Source organism: Desmodus rotundus, unplaced genomic scaffold (assembly GCF_022682495.2).
Source record: "Desmodus rotundus isolate HL8 unplaced genomic scaffold, HLdesRot8A.1 manual_scaffold_160, whole genome shotgun sequence".
Taxonomy (NCBI): Eukaryota; Metazoa; Chordata; class Mammalia; order Chiroptera; family Phyllostomidae; genus Desmodus; species Desmodus rotundus.
This window is the reverse complement of record NW_026527215.1, coordinates 1-20,725: the sequence shown is the minus strand read 5'-3', so window position 1 is coordinate 20,725 and position 20,725 is coordinate 1. Positions and strand designations below refer to the sequence as shown.

Below are 20,725 nucleotides of genomic sequence, written 5' to 3'. Positions count from 1 at the left end.
CTAGATGTTGTTGTTTCCATTGTATTAAATACAAAAACCAAAAGAAAAGATCATTTGGTTGCATGGACATTTTGTAGGTAAGAGCTCTGAGAGGGAATCTAGGGGAGCTGGCCTCCAGAGAGAGAACTCTTTCGGAGGCCCAGGCTTTCACTCCTGGCAGTGACAGCTACTGGGACAGAGCTATAGGCTTCACTCACGAAGAAGCAGGAAGCACCTGGAGAAATGAATCAGCTCACAGCCTGGCCCAGGAATGAAAGGCAGAAACTATGGGACATGGGAGCTCTGGGTGATTACAATGAAGCAAAAGTCTTCCTTTCCTCCAGCCTGATCGAGCTCCTCATATCATCCGCAGGGCTCTGGATCAGCACCTGCTAGGTGCCAGGCAAGGTGCTAAGTGCCTTCCACACTATTTAATCCTCAATTACTCCACTTAGAGGTGTCCTGAAGGTGGGAAGACACGCAGGGCAATTCCATTGAGTCATTAAGATTGTTTATGTTAAGAACATGTACTCATCATCATTCCCATTCCACCGAAGAGGACGCAGTGCTGTGGTGGAGTCAATGGGACCCTCTGAGGAGAGCCAATGGCTCATATTTCCTCCCAGCTCCACTTTCATTAAATGTCTTCGCCTCGTCAGCTTGAAAGTGGCTGCAGTGGGAGTATTTACACCAAAGAGATTGGCAAAGGCTCTAAGTCAGCACCCCTTTCCCTCCATCCTGTGACAGCAAATGTTTTTAAACATTTGCCAGCATATCACTGAAATTAGGATTCAGACTTACTCAGTTAATGACTAGACTGAGGTTAAATTGCTGGCTAAGACGTCAAGTCCAGGCTCTTGGCTTGAAGACTAGAGACCATTAGGGAAACTGATGAGTCAAGAATGAAATAGGAGCCAATTTCCGACTCTGCTGCATAGCTCTGTGAGTGACTGGGCCTGCACAGCAAGGACACAGGTGAGCAGGTCGGAGACAGGAGGCTGCCCCAAGCCCTCACCTGTCTTTCACGCAGGATGGAAGGAACCTGGCCTGGATCTCAGAGCCACAGTGTGGAGCAAACCCGTAATCCACACACAGCAAGACACTGAGTGACAGGTTTCTGATTGACCACAGAGATTCCTGGGTACTACAGATGGGGAAGTACTAAAAAAAACCCAACATTTTTGCTTCAACTGGAGGGAAAGAATTGTGCAGGCTGAATTCCAGCAGGCATATCCAAGTAACTAAATCATTTGCAATAAAGAAAAACCTTCCAAAACAGCCAATGTGCTTTTACCTGGATTACATAGAAATACAGGCGGGTCTAGTGCAAAAATTCTCAAGGATTAAAACATGAGTATTTAATATTCCAAGAGCCAAAAATGTTTCGAAGAGCCCACTACCTCCTATAGGCCCGTTTTCATCTTTATCAGCCCAGCAGATACTCTGTTATTCTACTAATTTCTTTACTCCCAAGCGAAATGTATTCGATAAGATGTGCATGTACCGCTGTGGGGTACTGTCCACTGCTCCTAACACTTTTTTGCTGCAAATCAGCAGGGTCCATAAGGCACTGTTACCGTGCTTTAGGACATTTGACCGCCCAGGGTTTTGAATTTTTAAATTTTATTATTTGTTTTTAAAATATATTTTATTGATTATGCTATTAGTTGTCCCATTTCCCCCTTTTATTCCCCTCAGCCCTACACCCCCTCCCACCCACATCCCCCCCCTTACTTCATGTCAATGGGTCGTACATATAAATTCTTCGGCTTCTCCATCTCCCATACTATTCTTAACCTCCCCCTGTTTATTTTGTGCCTACCATTTATGTTTCTTATTCCCTGTGCTTTCTCCCCCATGCTCCCCCCTCTCCACCAATAACCCTCCATGTGATCTCCATTTCGGTGATTCTCTTCCTGTTCTAGTTGTTTGCTTTTGTTTTTTTTAGGTTCAGTTGTTGATAGTTGTGTGCTTGTTGTCATTTTACTGTTCACAGTTTTGATCTTCTTTTCCTGAGATAAGTCCCTTTGCCATTTCATATGATAAGGGCTTGGTGATGATGATCTCCCCTGCATGTATGAAGCGCTTTAGTTACTGGCTTTTAAGAAGTTTTAGTATAAGAAAATTCTTAATGTGGAAAAATGTTTCTAATACTCAACCAACAGTCCAATTACTTAAAAAAACATTCACTATAAATTCCAGACAGACTCATAACTGCCTTTTGGACTTGGCTTGAGTAGGACTTGAGCCGCATATGCTCCATAAAGCTGGCAATGAGAGCTTAGTAATTGTTACTAACTTAGTAATTACTAACTATAAAGTTAGCAATACTTAGTAATTGTTAAGCTGAACCACATAAAGCAGTCAGTGGGGACTAGCAATTACTAACTGTTAAGAAAATGTAAATAGAGAATGTATTCTATTCCTAGTTGTCCCTAAAATACCAGCACAACCGAACTTACAGGCAAAGTCGCTAACACGAACGGCTGCATCCGCCCGGCCTGCGGCCCCCCTATCAGAGTCCAGAACTATTTCCTGGGCATCTGCTGTGACTTTCCTGTGCTGTCCGTGCCTCTCCATCACAGGACCCACAGGGTTTTACTCAGTTTCGATCTGACAGCATTGAAGATTGTCCCCACACAGATGTCACTCATTCACCTCATTTGCATATACGCTCCTGAGTGGGAGAGATGATCCAGTCAGAGGCAGCCCCTAGGATCTTGCACAGAACCCTGAATGGCCGCGGGGGTAAAGCGTGTGTCTCATCTGCAGGGAGGGGGGGAGAAGAAACTGAGAGACCCGCTGTCAGGGGCGGGACCAGGCCAAGGTCACTGGGGCTGAGCACCTGCAGTGTGGAAGGAGGCCTGTGTCAGCCTCACCCCCACCCCTCCCCGAGTGAGGCCCACCCTATCCCCAGCGCAGCTCTGCTGGACCAAGGAGGGTCCCAGAGACCAGGCCCTGCCTCTCTGAGGCTGTCCCTGTCCCTGTGGGGTCCCTGCTGAGGGTAGGACTAGCGCACAGGGAGGCCCTGGACAGTTGATGCAGGAGATGATCAGCATGGGAGGCCCCTCCCCTGTGCAGAGAGGAAGAGAAAGGAAGAAAGCGGGTTTTGAGAATGGCCTGCAGTGAGGGCCTCTGTGCGCCCTGGCTCCCTCGGCTCCCATTGCCAGGTGTACCTAGTACGGCTTCATCCACCCGCCACGTCCTGGAATGGCGCGAGGATGCCAAGGTGCCAAACCACAGCAGCAGAAGCCGGAGCAGAGGGAGGGGGCGCAGGCCTCCGGTGTCAGCTTTGGGGCCGGTGGCGTCAGGGAGAAGCACACTGGGGCCCTTGTACTGCGGGCGAGGCTCCATGGAAGGAAAGTCTGAGCATCTGATGAATGTGGGAAGCGTTCAGCAAGCCTTCATTCAGTTCAACCAGCAGTTCCTACGTCTGTATCCACTCTGTGCAGAGCGGTGGGGATTCTCCAGGGGAGCTGGAGACCAGAAGGACCGTGGGCTCCACCCTCCACAGGTCTGCGGACTCTCAGAGAGCAGGGAACACAGATCCCCAGACAAAACGCCAACTGTGGCTGGCATGCCACGTGAGGAGAAGAGGATTCTGGTCCTGGGGACATTTAAGTTCCATTCAGTCGCCGTTTCACAAACGTGTGTTTGATATTCCACTTTAGACACGTTAAGCATTAAGACTTACGTGACACGTTTAAGTGAAGACATTCCCGTGTGCAGCTCAGAGTCTATAGAAATCTTAAGTCCGGGAGAAAGGCAATGGAGGAGATCACCACGGAGCAAGTGTGGGGAGGAAAGAGCACCCAGCAGGGTGGGTGGGTGGGAGAGGCTGGCGGGCAGTAAAGGAGGGGGAGGCAGCCAAGGAGATGTTGCGTTATTTCAACGGGCGGCGCTGTATTAACAGCAATGTACTTCCAGAGACGGGGACCACAGCAGGTCCTTCCGTGTGACGATGGGGTGCACATGAAGACCGCCTCTGCAGGTCCTCAGTGAGAAGCGCTTTCTGCAGCGGGAGGCGGGCGTGAGGACGAGGGCCGTCCACCAGCCCCCGAGGATCGCTGGGCCCGGCACTGCACACTCGTTATTGTTCCTGCATTCAGTCCGCACTGCACCCTTCCAGGCAGGAATGACCGTGGGGTGTAGAGAAGTTGGGTCACCTGCCCAGACCCAGTGGGCAGCAGGAGGCTAGGCCAGGTTCCACCCCATCTCTCCACCTCAGGCCTTGCAGGATCATGCACCGGTTTTAGAACCCACTGCTGTGGTCTGTCTGAATTCATGGGACAGGGCCCGTACAGGGTCTGCGAGGAATTACCCCAGCTGACAGAAGTCAGACAGCAAATTAACTGAGCCAGTCAAGCCTGGCTCTACCTCGATAAGCTTCAGCTGTGTTAGGCTCTAAGCCGGTCAACTGTCAAACCTGGTTCTGTGTTTACTTCTGTTTTTTCTTGGTTTCAGGGTTTGGTCATCTCTTTTCACGGTCAATAAAACTCACCCTATTCACTGAATTTTCCCCATAAGTGTATGTCTCCCCATCCTTTCTCTGCCTTCACTATTCCTCCGAATTCTGACAATGTAAATCACAACTTCTCTAGTTTTTCAACCCCATCACCTTGATGCTATAATATTCTTTTTCTAATAGTTTCTGTAGCTCCCTTCTGTTCTGCAAATCCTTACCTTCCTTCCTCTAGAGCAGCCACTGTCTTGTTCACTATCTTCATTTTAGTCGTCCCTGTTCCCTGTTTATTTCCAAACTATTTCAAAATCTTTGTGTACTTTCTCCCAATAAAAGTGACAGTACTTCGTTCTGAACCAGGAAGCCTTCTGGTCTTTCATCCTCTTTCAGGGTCTTCCCGGGAAAACAGCCCATTGTAGGAGATGCTCCCAAGTGAACACCGGAGCCCGACCGCTGCCCCCTCCCTGTGGGGTGTGCATGTGGGCACCGGGGCGGGCGTGCTGGGCCACTCTGTCCCTCCTCCGCCCAACAAGAGCCACACATCTCCTGACTCATTCTGAGAATGTTTATTTATATGAGGTTTTTATCTGTATGTAAGACTGTGTGAAGTTTTTATTTTGTTTGTGTGCATGTCACTCTGTAGTTTTGGGGGTAGGAGTACAGTTCAATGTGTTTTTCTGAGTGCAAGTCTGACGTGGGGACCTGGAAGGAATATAAACTTGTGCGAACATTTGCACGTATACATAGTATCTGATGTGATGCCTGCTCAGGATTTTCAGTCGGAGTGGGTAGAGTGAAGGAACAGATGTATTTGTTCTCTACTAACAATGAATCAGCTTATTTATGGTTTAATGCCAACGTTTTTTTTTTTAACAAATTATCAATTATAAATGATTACTCTCTGTGGTTTAATGAACTGAGGCAAAAAAACAAACAAACAAAAAAAACCAACCCTGTATATTTTGTAAGGCCAAATGATATGAGTAGTAGGCCATGGGCCCTACAGAAAGAATGGAAGGATTGAAATACATGATGCAACTGGAGAGGAAAAGAAAAGAAAAAGAGAAAGCAATCACAGATTTAAAAACTGTTTACGTTTTGCTTTCTAATAACCGAAGGAGAGCTCTTCCAGGAATTGGGGGTGGGGGGGTGGGGAGAGATCAGCACAAACGTTTAGCTACATAAACTTCCCTTTAAGACATGCTCACCGATTGCTGTATTTTATCCTTTCCTCTCTTCTCCTCTCCCTGTTCCCTCTGTCTGTCTGTCTCTCTTTCCCCTCCCCCAACCTGTTTCTCCCTCTCTCTCTTTCCACCCACAGCAGCACTTGCCACTTCCGACCCCTGCCCCGGGTGGGCCACTTCTCCTTCTGGGGAGATCCTGTGCGTACACGACGGAGGACAGCTTTGCCCCTTGTCTGGTGAAGCAGTGCTATTTAGCGAAGTCGAGATGGAGGGTTAGGAAAGGGTTTGTGACAAAGAAAATGAGAACAAGCTCTGACAGTATGTGCAGGTAGCAGGTAACAAAACAGGAGTGCCCCCAAGCTTCACACAGTGAGCGAATTCTTCGCCTTCCTGGGCCGCTCCTCCTGGCCCTGCCCCACCTGCTCCCTGCCCTCCCACCCTGATGGGAGCTCCAGGAGGGGCAGCTGGGCCAGCGCCGGGAAGGAGGGGCAGGCGAGGAGGAGATCAGGGATGGGACCTGGACCTATGCTGGGGTTTATGGGGCTGCCAGGGCGTCTGAATTTATGGGCATTACATGGTGAACCCCATGCCTCTGTACCTAAGTTTCTTCTTCTGCAAAACGGGGCGATCACTTCTCCCTCAGAGGTCGCTGTGAGATGTACAGAGTGATGACCACCTACGTGAAGCCGGTGCTGTACAGTGAGCACGCCCGTGTCAGTGACTGTTGCTAGAGCGGGAAAAAGAAGTTTGCTTCTTAAGTAGGCAAGAAAAGAACTGCCGAGAATTGTATTTTTTTAAAAGATTTTATTGATTTATTTTTAGAGAGAGGGGAAGGGAGGGAGAAAGAGAGGGAGAGAAACATCAATGTGTGGTTGCCTCTTGTGTGCCCCCCACTGGGGACCTTGGCCCACAGCCCAGGCATGTGCCCTGACTGGGAATTGAACTGGCGATCCTTTGGTTCGCAGGCCAGCGCTTAATCCACTGAGCAATGCGGGCCAGGACAAGAATTGTATCTAAAAGGGCAAGCAGCCCTGTCAACCCAAACCACTGAGCTCGAGAATGAATACAGAGGGCCATGCTTAGAAAAGCAAATATTTGACCTTTATGAGGCCTGCTTTATATTTCTGCCTTTTCTGTTTGTTTCAAATTCTATATGTTGAGCCTCATTACTGGAAATTTTTAATGATTTTTAACATAACGTCTTTAAACTATAAGAGCACTCCATCATCCCCACGCTGCAAGTTTCCTTAGTGAAGGCTCGGGGCTTGTCTCTGCATGTTCGTTCATTCAGCACATCTGCCTTTGTTTTTCCATCAGTGAACGGAAGTCTGTCTACCCGCACATGTAACTTGTGAAGAAAGGTGAATGCTTAGTTCACGTCGGTGGGGATCTTGTCACTGAACTCACACAGTAGGTCTCAAGTGGCCCACAGTGGGCAACAGTAACATAACCCGAGTTTCCCCTCTGCCCAGATTTCTGCTAAGTTGGAATTTAAAGTCTTTGGACTAACACTGAATCAAGGACTAATTCTTTGTGGAGAGAGAACTCTGAATCACCCTTAACCATGGCGTAAGCTAAAATTTCATAGCTGAAGTCATAGCCACAAAACACCCGAGGACAGTTATTGAGTAGAATTTGTGTTTTCTAGATGAGTCATACTAATCGACTCTAGTCCTCAAATTTGAATGAATAAGTGATGTTACAACTAAGAGAATACTTAATTTTCCATACAAAAAAAGAATTATAAATTTAACTTCAGGTTATTCCCTTCCTACTGAGGCAGATAGGATAAGCAATTACTACTACGGGAGAACCATTTATGCTTTTCAGCATCAGTGGGTACAGCAAATTTACTAAGAAAATCTACCAATTTGAAACTACGAACTTTCCACTGAACTCTGAATGACTTGTGATTTTTTTTTTAACATGCCTGTTTGGCTCCTGGACTGGTTTTACAGGGGCACTTTTGTTTAACGGGAATAGATCACCAGAGCAAGCTAGGCAAAAACAATTCTTAGAATGTGGAAATTGATGTAGTTAGCATAGAGAATTTACAGGTAATTTTCTGTCTTTCCTTTGCCATCCCTGGACAAGAGCCAAGGATTACCCTACCAGGGGACTTGGAAGATTAAAAGAAAAAGTACGACGTAGTACAACTGATTTTTACTGTAGCTTCCTAGAAAATCCTCATCAGTTTATGCTCATAGCTTTTAAACCTACCACTTTCATCTTTACTACATGTTTCATGGAGCATTTTGAATATTAGATTTAAAAAAAGAGAACACGATTCCTATGAAACTATTCAGACTAGAATAAGGGAACTAAAATTTGAGTGTATTCCCATGGAGAAGGGACATTCGGAGGGGCAGTCTGCATTGTAATACTTTACTTTCCCATCAAGGGGAAACCTGGAGTCGGAATGGAATGGTGAAATGACTTAGTTTTTCCCCCTGAGAGTCCTCGTTCCAGTCCTCTGGTCTTCCCTTCGGATTATGCCGTCTCCTCCTATGAACCCTGGGGCTTGTTTTTGTCTCAGCACTGCTCAGGAGGGGAGTCCTTGATCCCTCCATGGTGGGACAGAACTTCGGAACCCTCTCCTGACGGTTTCTTCAAGGGGCAGGTCTGCATTCCACGGTTCATAGAGCCCACTGGTGGCCACCAGAATTTCTTTAAGTGAAAATACATACTGGATACAGTAGTGTAAGTGTTTTTGGCGAAACCTTGTTTCCACGATAGACAGATGAATGCAGAATCAAGATCACTTGCCGGTCTGAAACATTCAGCACTAGTGGGCGAGGTGTAGTTGGCAGCAGGGCAGGGCTGAGGGGAGTGAGGCAGGGTGGAGTAAACCAATGCAGCGTTGGATCCTGTCTCTGTTTAAGTTCGGATATTTTGTTCATTGTGGACTTTTGCATGAAAATGTATTTTTAAATAGAGCTTTGCATTTAAATATGACTGCTTTTGATTACTGTACTTTTTTGTTCCCTTAAATGCTGTGCCCCAAATGAGCGCCTCACTTGCCTTGCCGCAGTCCCGGCCCTGACCTTCAGTGTGCCTTAGAGAGGGAATGGAGAGGGTTGGCGAGCCTGGGACGTCCATGGCACACGTGGGGATGAGCAGCTGGCAGTGTGTGAGGTCTTCTCCTTTCTCTGTGAGCAGGAGGTATGTGCACGCATCAGCTGAGAGTGGGGAGGACAGGCCCTGGGGGAGGGGGAGCCCCAGCATGGCTGGTGAAGAGACTGGGAGAGGAAGAAGTCCAGGACAAGTGAAGGACAGTCACACAGCCTGTGCTCTGCCTGCAGCTAGAGATTGCCATTTGCGGTGAGGCTGCCTGCCTGGTGGGTCACACGCTTCTCCAGTAGCCTGGCAGGTGTGGTAGGAGCAGAGAAGTTGGGAGTGACCCATAGTCTGGGTTTGTTGGATGGAAGGACAGGAAGCAAGGAGAGGAGGGCAGAGGTACCAGATGGTTCCTCATCTGACCAGGGAGGTGGGTAAGAATAGAGGTCAAGCTTGCTGGGTGGGGTGAGGGGATAGGGGGCAGGCAGTGTTCTAGATGAATATACAGAGGAGGTGGTTGAAGAGTGAGTATGCCGGAGAGTGTGTGTGCTGGAGAGTGAGTGTGCTGGAGAGTGAGTGTGCTGGAATTCAGAGGGAAGGGAGTTCCAACTGAAGCCGCACACAGGACTTTCTTGCTGATAAGCTGTCTGGTGTGCAGTGGAAAGGAAATGTGAGCACGATGGTACCTGCACCATGAAATGAGGGTTCCTTAAACTTCTGAGTGTCTTTATGCTCGGTGGTGCATCTGCAGTCCCGTCTGCCTCCATCTCATCACCTGCTGCACTTCTCCACCCATGTGTCTCCTGCACCTCTCCCTCAACACAGTCGGAAACCAGACACGTTGCCCCCCACTGCAACTCAGGAAGCCAGTGCTGCCTCCTCTGTCAGCAGTGCTTCAAACTCCACCTCTCTCCTCCTCCTTAACCCCATCCCAGATCGCTCATTGCCTTCTGCTGGGCTTCTGCTTTTCTTCAGAGGGTCTTCTTCCTTCCTTCCTTCCGTCCCCACTCCCACCACCCAGACTAGGTCCTCCTCACCTCATCTGCATCAACACCAGGCCCTGATAGAACCGGGTTCCTGGTCCCCAGCCATCTGGGTCCACCCTGCAGGCAATCCCTTTTGCATAGAGCTTAATTCATAGTGACAAGGAAGTTATCATTAAAAATGAAAACACAGACTCCTGTGACTTCCTGCAGCCCTCGCCATGCACTGGCTCCTCTGCCTTACAGTCAAGGTCCCCACAAGCCACCCTGACCTCCCTGCTCTCAGACACATGCCTGTTCCTCAGGTGTCGCCCCCCACTGCCACTCTTTCCCTTCTGGCCTCCAACAGACTGCCTGTCTTCCTGCAGCCACCCAAACCCCGCTCGTCCTCAGGCCCTCCTGCTCCTCCTGTCTGCTCTCTGCTCCCAGGGACGCTCTTCCTGTGCCTGGAGCTGGTACTGCCCAAATCAGTGCTGACAGCGTCTGTCCCTTCATGTCATCCATGGGAACGGTGTCTGCATGTGGGAACCATGAGTCTTGTCCCACTGGACCGTAGATGCTTGCCCACTGGAGACTGCAAGATACCATGACTCCCACCGTGCCCGGGGCAACCATTTCCATGGCGCGTACCAGATACTTGCAGGGTTCATGGCAACACTGGGCACTGAGGTGGTTTAACTTGAACTGTCAGTGCAGACCTCACCATCTTGACTAAAACTTCAAAATTTGTAGCAGCTTGGCCTGCTATTTTAGGATCAGATACATGGACTCAACAAAGAAATGAGTTGACCACACAGGTGAAGTACAAAAGGGAAGAATCAGGGGTCATCTAGGGAAACGTGAGGCCTCTACGTGCACTAACTCGTTTTTCCAGAAACGTTGGAAGGGCTCCCTCGGGAAGAAGTATCGTTGAGTGACTGAGGGTGCACAGCTCCCGTCTTTTCTGATGTTCCTACTTCTGCATTAAGAATATCTGTTCCTTCTCAATCCCCATTGAGCAAGCCCAAGTCATTTTCCAAATATTTGCATTTAAGCAGTTCTCTGTCCTGTTCTCTCCCACAGTCTTTCCTGTTTCCTGTCTTCAGCAGGCTCTGAGTCATCTGTAATTTCTATATTCCCTCATTAACGAGACGTTGAAATTCACTCTGATTTGCAGATGAAGTCACCAAATCAGAGCACAGTGAGGGGTGCCGGAGGTTACACAATAAATCTGGCCCCCAAGGGGGGCAGCCCTGGAGTGTCCAGACTGTTGATTGGTCATTGATCAGAGCTGCAGGCTCACAAAGGAAGCTGCACCCGCAGCATTCTGCTGTGGACGTGCTGAGCTTTGCGAGCATTGTGGGGATGGCTTTGTTTCCTGCGAGGCCCAGCATTTTCTTTCTCCAGGACGGACAGGTCTGCGGGCTTCTGCCCAGTTCCCTCCCCAGCACTTTGAATACAGAAGCTAGAAGATGTGCTTTGGAGAAGCTGTAAGACTGCAAATCAGAAAAGTGGGCATCAGTGGCATGTGTGTGGTCTCTATTAGCAAAGCCAGAGTTGGGGGCATGTAAAATGTTTTCTCTGGTAAGTAAAATGTTTTCCTGAGTTCCGTGAGCCACTCTAGAAAATTCATAGAACCTGAGAGGGCGGTCATGGGAATCCCTAACATACAGCCAGTCAGAAGCATAAGTAACAACCTGGTGTTGCACTTGGCATCTTAAGTGTGTGAGACAGGGGCAGTCTTGTGGGACTGACCCCTCAACCTGTGGGGACTGACGCTGTCTCCAGGTTAGTGCCAGAATTGAGTGAAATTGTAGGACACCCAGCCGGTGTCACAGAATTACTTCATGTGGGAAAAGCCCCAACATTTAATGACCAGAAGTGCCAGAAGCTAAGTAGTCTGAGTAGAATTCTGTGAGCAGAGGAGAAAAACAGTTTCCCTTGCAAGAGCCCAGAAATAGGTTCACGTAAGTACAGTCAGTTCTATTTATCTGCTTTTAGACAACAGAGCAAAGACAACACAATGAAGAAAAGACAGTCTTTTCAACACACGTGCCACAACAATTGGACATCCACATGCAAAAGGATAAATAATAAATCTTAATTACCTTGGGTTTAGTGATGACTTTTTAGATGCAACACCAAAGGCAGGGAATCTGAGGCAGAAAGGAAAGCCATTGAAGAACTTATATTTTTATGAGACCACCCTGTGACCTGAGTGGTAGATGGTTTGGATGAGGGAAAACCAAGGTCTGGGAAGCAGCTTGGAGGCCATTGCCAAAGCCTAGGTAAGAGAGGGAGGCTCAGGGTAATAAGATAAACAGTGCGGGAGCAAGACAGGAAGTCGGGTTTGGAATGAATCGATTGAAGTGCTAATGGTCATTAGAGCCACCCAGGGAGGGGCTGGGCTGATGCCTTGAGGAGCACCCAGGAAGCCTCAGCATGTGGAGAGACAGCAGAGGGCCATACACAGAGGAGGGGGGAAGTGGGGGTGGGCCCTGGGAGGGAGCGTGAGGGGGGGTGGTGGTGCCTAATGCTGCTGAGTGTAAGAAAGGGTCAAAGGTGCTCTTGGATGGGGATAACGGACAGCCTTGACCCTAAATATTACAAAATCTGCATCATTAACAGGGCAGTGAAGACCTCTTAGCAGAGGTGGCCTCTGTAGTTACCTTTTCCTAATACAACACAAATTATGCTTGTTCGTTTTTGTCTCACCTTTGTGCCGTTCTCTCCACCGCCTTCCGGTCTCTGCTGGGAATGGGCATCCAGGGTAGGCGCCATCCTGTGTTTCATCCTGGAGGATCTCCTTTTGCACACTTCCTGGAGACAGTGATGACTTTTAATTGATAGGATACTTCGAGGAATCCAGCATTTGTTTTATTTGGCACAGGAGCAGTTTTATGGTGAAGAAAGTGGCAAGCATCGGTGCTAGGACTCGAGAGATAAAGGGGGCTGCTCACACCTAGAAATTCATTACCATACTTTTTTCTAGGTGATACCAATTGAAACCACTAGTGAAACCTTCACTGCCTACCAGAGTGATTCTTTCTGAAAAATAAGCTGTGGTCAAGACAAAGGCTGCTAAATAAGCAATTTGTGAGTGGGAAAAAACAAGGATTATACTCCATGTCAATCCTTCCATAATAAGCCTATTACAGCAACTCCATGTTATTATTATGGAAGCATAGTTTTGCTGATTAGTTTAACAGACAACTTGGCCCTAGCTGGTGTGGCTCAGTGGATTGAGCACTGACTGGACTATGAACCAGAGGGTGGCCAGTTCGATCCTGAGTCAGGCACATGCCTGGGTTGCAGGCCAGGTCCCCAGTGGGGGGCATGCGAGAGGCAACCACACATTGATGTTTCCCTCCCTCTCTTTCTCCTCCCTTCCCCTCTTTCTAAAAATGGAAAATATGCAGTTATGGCAAAAAGTACAAATGTTAAGGAATAGGGACCAAACAACTTTAAAGGAAAATACATTTTATTGTAATTTATTGAACATTCAATATATAATATGGAAATTTTTCTATTTTTAACCCTAGGATATAGTCATTGGTGCTTAGCAGAAGGCTCCATTTCATGCTTACCACTAATAGAATGCTTTACTGAATAAAAACACAGTACCAAACAAAATGAATTCAAGTATTTTCTTTGAAAAATCATTTAAAATTTGTTCTATCCAGTCTGATGACTAACACAAGAAAGGCAGACATACTAGTTGAATGTAGTTGGCTGCTTTTATATAGCACATATCTTTCAGTCCACAACTGATAGGAAACACTCAATATAACCATTTTATAGAACTAGGAAATAAATTTCTAGCAAAGACTTTACAACCTCATCTTTCATACCCAACCCCAACAGTGTAACTTGAAAGAGGACAAACCCAACGACTTTCCTCACAGAGCTCACGACTAAAGTCATTTTCTATCAAAACCTGTATTTCTGATCTGCTATCAACATTGAGACAAGATGCAAATATTTCCAAATAAAGAGGCACAATGCGTGTGTGGACGCCCGTTCAGCAACAGTAAGCACTGCATTCAAAACTGCCTCACCCCAGGAATTACAGTGTAGCTCGGCTGCATTTACTGAAACGTCCTTCCCTACAGGGGGGCGGAAAGTCTCAGTGTCGTGAAGAATCCCCTTGAGTTCTTCGATGCTCATGGCCGTGGCTTTCCTCCCAAATGTTCCTCCTACAGCCCGTTCCGAACAGAAGGAAAATTAGTCATCAGAATCTCACTTACCAAACACGACAGGAACTATAACAATATGGGCTACTTGTTAACCGTCAGTGGCTGGTTCTTTGCTAAGATTATACATAGAGTACTTGGAACTGGAGCACTAGGTGCTAATCACAATGTCTAGAGGAAAATATTTCTTTTGTTGTTAGTGCAAAGGAATTCATCTGGCTGTAAGGTCAGAGTCTATCAGGCATCTTGAGCAATGAAATTAAATCCCATGCCAAAGTGGGCCAAGAGCAGATGTCAGCCTGGGACGGACGGAAACACCAGGGACAAACCCGAAAGAACAGTTATGTAATCCATTTTCATACACATGTGACATTCTAAACGGCAAATGGAAACTCTGGAAGGTTAACTATGATTTAGGACTACGCCGTCCAAAACAATAGTCCCTAGCCACCTGTGGCTATCGGAGTTTAAATTAAAACCAAAGGAAACAGAAGATTCAGTCCGCAGGCGCCCTAACCACATTCCAGTAGCCGCGTGCGGCCTGTCACTGCGGCGCTGGGCAGCACAGAGAGTGTGTCCGTCCCTGCAGGGAGCCCAATTGCACAGACTTGATCCAGGACTCACATCTTTTTCAGCACACGGGGGGCGGGACCTCCACAATTTGCTGTGGTGACCCATATTTATCACTGTTTTCTGATCATCTCATACACTGTAACACAAATGACTGAAGTATGTTTACCACCAAAACACGTAATACAACAATCAAACATGTCTTGGCTGGAGCAACTTAAAACATCAAAGAACCAGGACAAGAGGAAAACAAATACGGAAACACTGACTCTCTATCCAAACTTCACGCTGTCTCCCCTACGAGGCTGTGTCCTCAGTCAGGCCAGCGCCATTTCTGGGCACCTCCTTGTCTCCTATTCTTTCCAACTATTATATTTTTTTAAACAAAATTAATTTTACATTGGTAGCAAGACATCATTCAATTTATTTATTGATAAAGCCACTATACCTATGCCATCATCAATAAAAACTGCTACCAGCAAATGCTGAGAAAATCCCAGTTATGGAGGAATCACCAAGAAAGCACAAGATCTGAGCAACATGACCAAAAAAAAAAAAAAAAAAAAAGACTCAGGCAAGTTAAGACAACCAGAACTAACAGCAACATTGATTTTTCCTTTGAATATCAACTGTATAAAGTCCACATCTGGTCTTTTAATTTCACATTTACTTTCCACTGTGTTCTGACCAACCACGAATCTTCCCAAGCACATTTTAAATACATCTCATCATATTACTAGGGGGTAAGGTTATTTTCCTCATTCATTTACCTGATTTCCATGGTTGTCTAGCTGACAACACACTTGAAAAGCAATACATGACTTTAATTCACCAGAATAAAAGCAAATAATTCAACGAAGATGATAAATACTCAACTAAGAATATAGTTTTCACAAGTAGTGGGCAGATCACAGTTTGTAACCACAGACACTGGTTGTACATAAAAGTCATGAGCTTGAGATACAATAGTGTATATTCACATTCTGATTCAAAAGCAACTGCTGCACACTCTTCTGGGCCACGAAATAGTAATGAACTTCACAGACAGCATATGGCTCACTGTGGGCTCTGGTCTTTATCCTCCTCACCCCAGAGCTTGAGCTGACAAAGACGACTTAAAATCTCCTCAAAATCAACTTTTGGAGGTAAATATTGTAATTAAATAAGGAATTGAACTCCCAATCAATCATAATAATGAAAATGTGGTTTGTCCCTTATCTGAATTCCCTCTTATAATGTGTCTGTCTGTCACCACCTGCGAGATATTTCAGTAGCAACAGACTTAATGCTCGAGTCATTGGCCAACTCAGTGTTTAAACTGGGAACTGTGTATGAGACCCTGCATCCCTGCTGGCTACAGCACCACAGCCGGCAGGGCCAGAAAGGAAACAGTTCTGTTTTGAGCAGGGGCGAAGACAAGGTGGCACCTTACAGCTACATTGTAACCAGACCCTGCTTCAGTGAATTAAGGAAATAATTACATAGTAACAGTATCTTAATTACTGGGAAATAGCCACTCTTATCACATTAGAAACTGAAATTCCTGTCACATATTTTTCTCAGAAGCCAATCTAGCTTTTGCCTTGGGTTTCGAAACAGATCAGCCTATGCACTTGTCGATCTCCCATACATCACAAGGAACATGCAGTTTCCTTTCCTACAGTGTTTCAGAGAGGAAGATGTTAATTCATATCAGAGTTGCAAGAAATAGCCATTTGACTTCTAACTCTCATCTTTACCATTGGAAGAGACCAGTTAGAAATTCATTCTATTAATTCTTCCCAAGTGCAGCTATTATTGTACCAAAACTTAGAACAAAGTACCCTGGACTCAAAAAGAGGTTCATCTTATTTTTTCTACTTCCTGGAGTAGTTGTTTTTCTGCTTGTGTTTGCTCTGCTAGCTTTATCACAAATACTTAGACATACCAGGTTCTGCTATTTTAACACAGAGCTTAAATAAGAAGGTTTAAAAAAAATCCTGGCTATAATTTTAGGTATATCAAATAGAAAAACATTACCCTCTTTCAAGGGCCGATTCTTCCTTCTTCCCCAGAGTTTGGAATGGATCTCATGGATGGATGACTAGCAGCAGATCAACTGGAATCAGGCAGAAAGCAACACAACCTTACAAAGAGACAATGACTATGTTGATACATCAGTTAAGCAGATATCACAGTTTTCATAATAATACTTGGAGAAATAATGTTTGAGACCAAGCGTCCCTGTCTTACTACGGAAGTGAGCCAGACAGAGATTGTAGGAGACACTTGCTTTGGGCAGGGGAAAGGACAACATAGCACTGCACAGCTACATTGCGACAGTTAACCAGCCTGCCAGCGACAGGAAAATCATGTCACACGTGAACACTTGGATTAACTTCTGGTAAGTCTTGTGGACTTGAGCCTTAATCCCTCGGCTCTGCACATTTATTTGCTTCATCCAAAACAAGCACCTTATCCACTCTGGAAAAATTTTTAAAAACGTCTTACTTAAGTGTGGGTCCCACATACAGACTTCCTCCCAAAGACTGTGGTATGCAGCCGGAGGGAGAAGGGGAACTTCACAGTGGAGACGCCTCACAACTACTACTTCAGTCAGGTGATCAAGGCCAACGTCAACAGTCCAAACCTCGACATAATGAGAAAGTGGCACTTTACCCCTGTGGTTTTCCTCCCAAAAAAGCCCTAACACCCGTCTAACCTCCAGAAAAACATCAGACAAACGTCAGTATGGGGGCATTCCGAAAACAACACGACCGATGCTCCTCAAAACTGCCCCCGTCATTGTGAACGAAGAAAATCTGACCAAGTGCCACAGCCAAGAGGAGACCTGACAATTAAATGTGGTGTGGTGACCCGGGTGGGGCCCTGCAACAGAAGAAGACATTAGGGAGAAACTAAGGAAATCTGAGTAAACTCTGAACTTTAATTTATAATAATGTATCAATGTTGGTTCATTAATTTTAACAATGTACCATACTAATATGTTAGTAATATGCAAAACCAGGTACAAGGTATATGGGAACTCTCTGTACTATCTTCTCAATTTGTCTGTTAACCCAAAATCACTCTAAAAACAGAAAGTCTATTAAAGAGAAGACTTTGTATTACCTCTAGATATTTACGCATGGCAACTGGCTGAAGCGATTAGGCTAATTATTCTTTTCCCACACCCCACATATCACTGGTTAAAAAATGCTTTAGGAAAAACGGGGTAATACTTACAAAGATATCTTTTATTTAACACCTCCCTGGAGTACCAATAACCAGTATATGCTGTGACAGTCTGCATTTTTTTTGCATTTCACTTTGAATACCGATTCCACAAAGCAGGCATGACAAGTCACTTCCAGATAGTACTTCAGTGCCAGAACCACCTTTTGAATCTAAAAGTCAAAAGCTTTAAATTATTATGTGGTAAAAATGAAGGCTCCATCAAATGACTTCTGAAGCACAAGGCTAAATGCTGAACTGTTCATATTTAGTTTACAATTCTGGTCTGCAAACAGCTTTTACACAGCACAACACAGAACCACTTCTAAGTTTATAATTAATCAAACTGCTTCATCATAAAATCCTTTTAAGTGTCTCATTTTAAAAGAAATCCTCATGTGAAGCTACGTTTATTGGTTTTAGAGAGAGAGGAAGGGAGAGGGAGAGAGAAAAACACCCACGTGAGAGAGAAACATTGTTTGGTAGCCTCTCATGAGTGCGCAGACTGGGGGTCACACCCACAACCCAGGCAGGTGCCCTGACCTGAAATGGAACCTGCGACCTTTCGGCGTACCAGAGGACACTCCAACCCACTGAGCCACTGGCCAGGCCTCAGTGTCTCATTTTTAATTAGAATTTTGTGCCGTTGCAGACTTGGGAATCCTCAGTTTCTTAGAGACACCAGCTACATAATTAAAGAACCAAAACAAACATATCCCTTATTCTTCTTCTATGAGTAAGACATGTAAGTAGTAAAACAAGCTCTGTGTTTTCAGCTCCGAGGTAAATTGTTCTGATATGTATTTGCTGATTATGATTCACTTTAAAAATAAGTATCTTTTCAATAGGAAACTGTGACTTATACAGCCTTGATCATAATAAAGCCTACAGTTAAGGAAAGTTTGATTAAAAGAAAATGCAGCAGTGAACTTTGATAACAGTGTTGGGGCCCACGGCAGGCCACCCTAAAATATCCCACAGTGGCATATAGACTACTTTGATTTAAAGTTACTTGACAAGCAGCTGGTGCGAGAAGGGCCCATGGATCCTCCTTTGTTGCCTTGAATACGGGAAATAAATCTCTGCAGCTAAACGTGCCCTCCTTGCTGCAGAGGAGCTAAGGGAGACACCCTTATCCCTGGAGTGAGGAATCCAGGGCCGAAAAGCTTCCATAAACCAATTCTGTTACTCCTTCACTAATTTACTACACAAGCCCAAACTTTGTTTAGAGTCCTCTAAAAATAAATAAGTAACATCTTTTAAAAATAAAAAGAAAGAATAAAACATGCTGTCTACCTCACTAGACATAGTCACTGACTGTAAACCCATTTTCTGACTTTAACCATAACCCTGTAGTCATTTTTGATGCTGGTAATGTTTCTTCCTGTTTACATAGAACACAATTAAAATGAAAATACATAAAATTATACATGCAGAGCAATGAGTGATACAGATATGTAAATATTTTATTATATTAGCCCAGTTTATAGATACTTGATTTGGTAAAATTGTTATATTGGAGTCTAAAATATGTTTTAATTATTACTGAACAGTATGGTTTTTTTTTCACTGAAATTCAAGATATCCATAACATTCTTAATTGCTTGGCTTTTTTCAACTTAAAATTTAAAAATTATTTAACGATTTAAGCCTAAGAATCACACTTATTAAAAGTCAAATTATAATGGCTAATAACAGCTAAAGTTAATTAGGTACTTTCAATGTCCCAGACACTTGACAAGGATTTAATGCAACAGTCCCATGAAGTGTACAGTTATCATCGTCTATACTTCAAAGAAGAGGTCACCGAGGCCCAAGGAGATTACGTAACTTGCCTGTTGCCACCAAAGGGATGGAGTTGGGCTATGAATCCAGGTGTATCTCACTCCAGAATCTGAGCTCTTGGCTTCTACTCACTACACTAGTTTAATTCTGCCTTTACCGCGATGTATGGATCTCTTGCAATACATGTGAATAAAACCTCCAATTGCATCAAAAGCAAATGATATGCCATTGTGATATAGTATATAAAATAAACTTTCGACATTATATAGTAAATAAATATTCTTCGACCGTTTAATGCAGTTATTTCTTCCCCCAAATATAATGTAAATGCCACAGTGGGGAACTTGAACATAAGGCAACTTTCCAGCCCTTCTGAAAGATAAATCTGCCTTTGTTAACTAGAGTAATTCCAGCAACGAGAAAGAATTCCCTGGGAGTCTTCGAATTGCACACCTGGTGAAGAACAGCAGGACTGAAACGGGCTTTGAAGGCGTCCTGGCCGCGTCACTCACTAGTTCTGTAGGGTGGGCAGTGCCTTTCGGTCGAATCAGAACAGGGGTTAGCACCACTCCCCACCCAGGGAGCGCTATGAAAGCACCCTGCAAATGCGCCCTGCAAATGGTCAGGAGGTGTACACGTGATACTCTTGTCTAGGGCGGCCAGAGAAAAGGATGCTCAGTTAAATTTCAGACAAACAACAAATAATGTTTTACATTTTAATTTTATTTTATGTTGGGGACATATTTCTATTTAAAGGTTATTTGTCGTTTATCTGAAATTTAAATTTAACTAGCATCCGGTATTTTTATTGCCAAGTCTAGCAACCTTATTCTCGCTGGCGCGGCGAGCGGAGCAGGAAGGACGGCAGGCCCGGCGCCATTCCCCCACCTCGTGAATGGAGACACTGAGGCAAACGGTAAGGAAGGGGGAGAAAGGGAGGAGCTGGTTGTAGGAGGACTCCCCCTGGGAGGTGGAATTGGAAGCGCAGTTCCCTGACGCACAGCTTCTTCTCTCTTCTCCTCCTCCCCCAGCCCCTCGGGTACCTACGCATCTCTCTCGGCTGGAGGGGGCCGAGCGCACCCGCCCCGCCCCTCGCCAGCAATGCACCCGCCCCTCCCCCCACCGTGACCTCGGCAGCCGCAGCGGGCTGGGGACACGCCGCCACCGTTCCTCTCGGTCGTCGCCAGCACCAGGACATCACACAGGCCACCGCCACTTCCCTGACGCCTTGCCCCTTGCAGAAGTGCGGCTCGGATGCCTCCCCAAATCGTCCGTCCATCCCGTACACAAATCTCTTGTCCACCTCTGGCCACCATCCTG

At 45.8% G+C, this 20,725-nt stretch overlaps 1 long non-coding RNA gene and 1 other non-coding gene across 6 annotated transcripts; both read right to left on the bottom strand.

Annotated features, from left to right (window-relative positions):
- Positions 1-6,458: 6,458 nt before the first annotated feature.
- LOC112305075 (uncharacterized) lies at positions 6,459-20,709 on the bottom strand. 5 transcript variants are annotated; one of them, XR_006656052.2, is made up of 9 exons: positions 20,535-20,709; positions 18,164-18,305; positions 17,633-17,793; positions 16,898-17,275; positions 16,427-16,505; positions 13,703-13,840; positions 12,360-12,464; positions 11,753-11,800; positions 6,459-11,140 (listed from the first exon to the last, which is right to left on the bottom strand). It is a non-coding gene; the product is annotated as an uncharacterized lncRNA (long non-coding RNA). The 5 variants fall into 5 exon arrangements; XR_011650823.1 differs by lacking the exon at positions 20,535-20,709 and adding an exon at positions 19,456-19,849; XR_002974799.3 differs by lacking the exon at positions 18,164-18,305.
- LOC112309596 (small nucleolar RNA SNORA81) lies at positions 16,200-16,374 on the bottom strand. The gene has a single exon (XR_002975278.2). It is a non-coding gene; the product is annotated as a small nucleolar RNA SNORA81 (small nucleolar RNA).
- Positions 20,710-20,725: the final 16 nt, after the last annotated feature.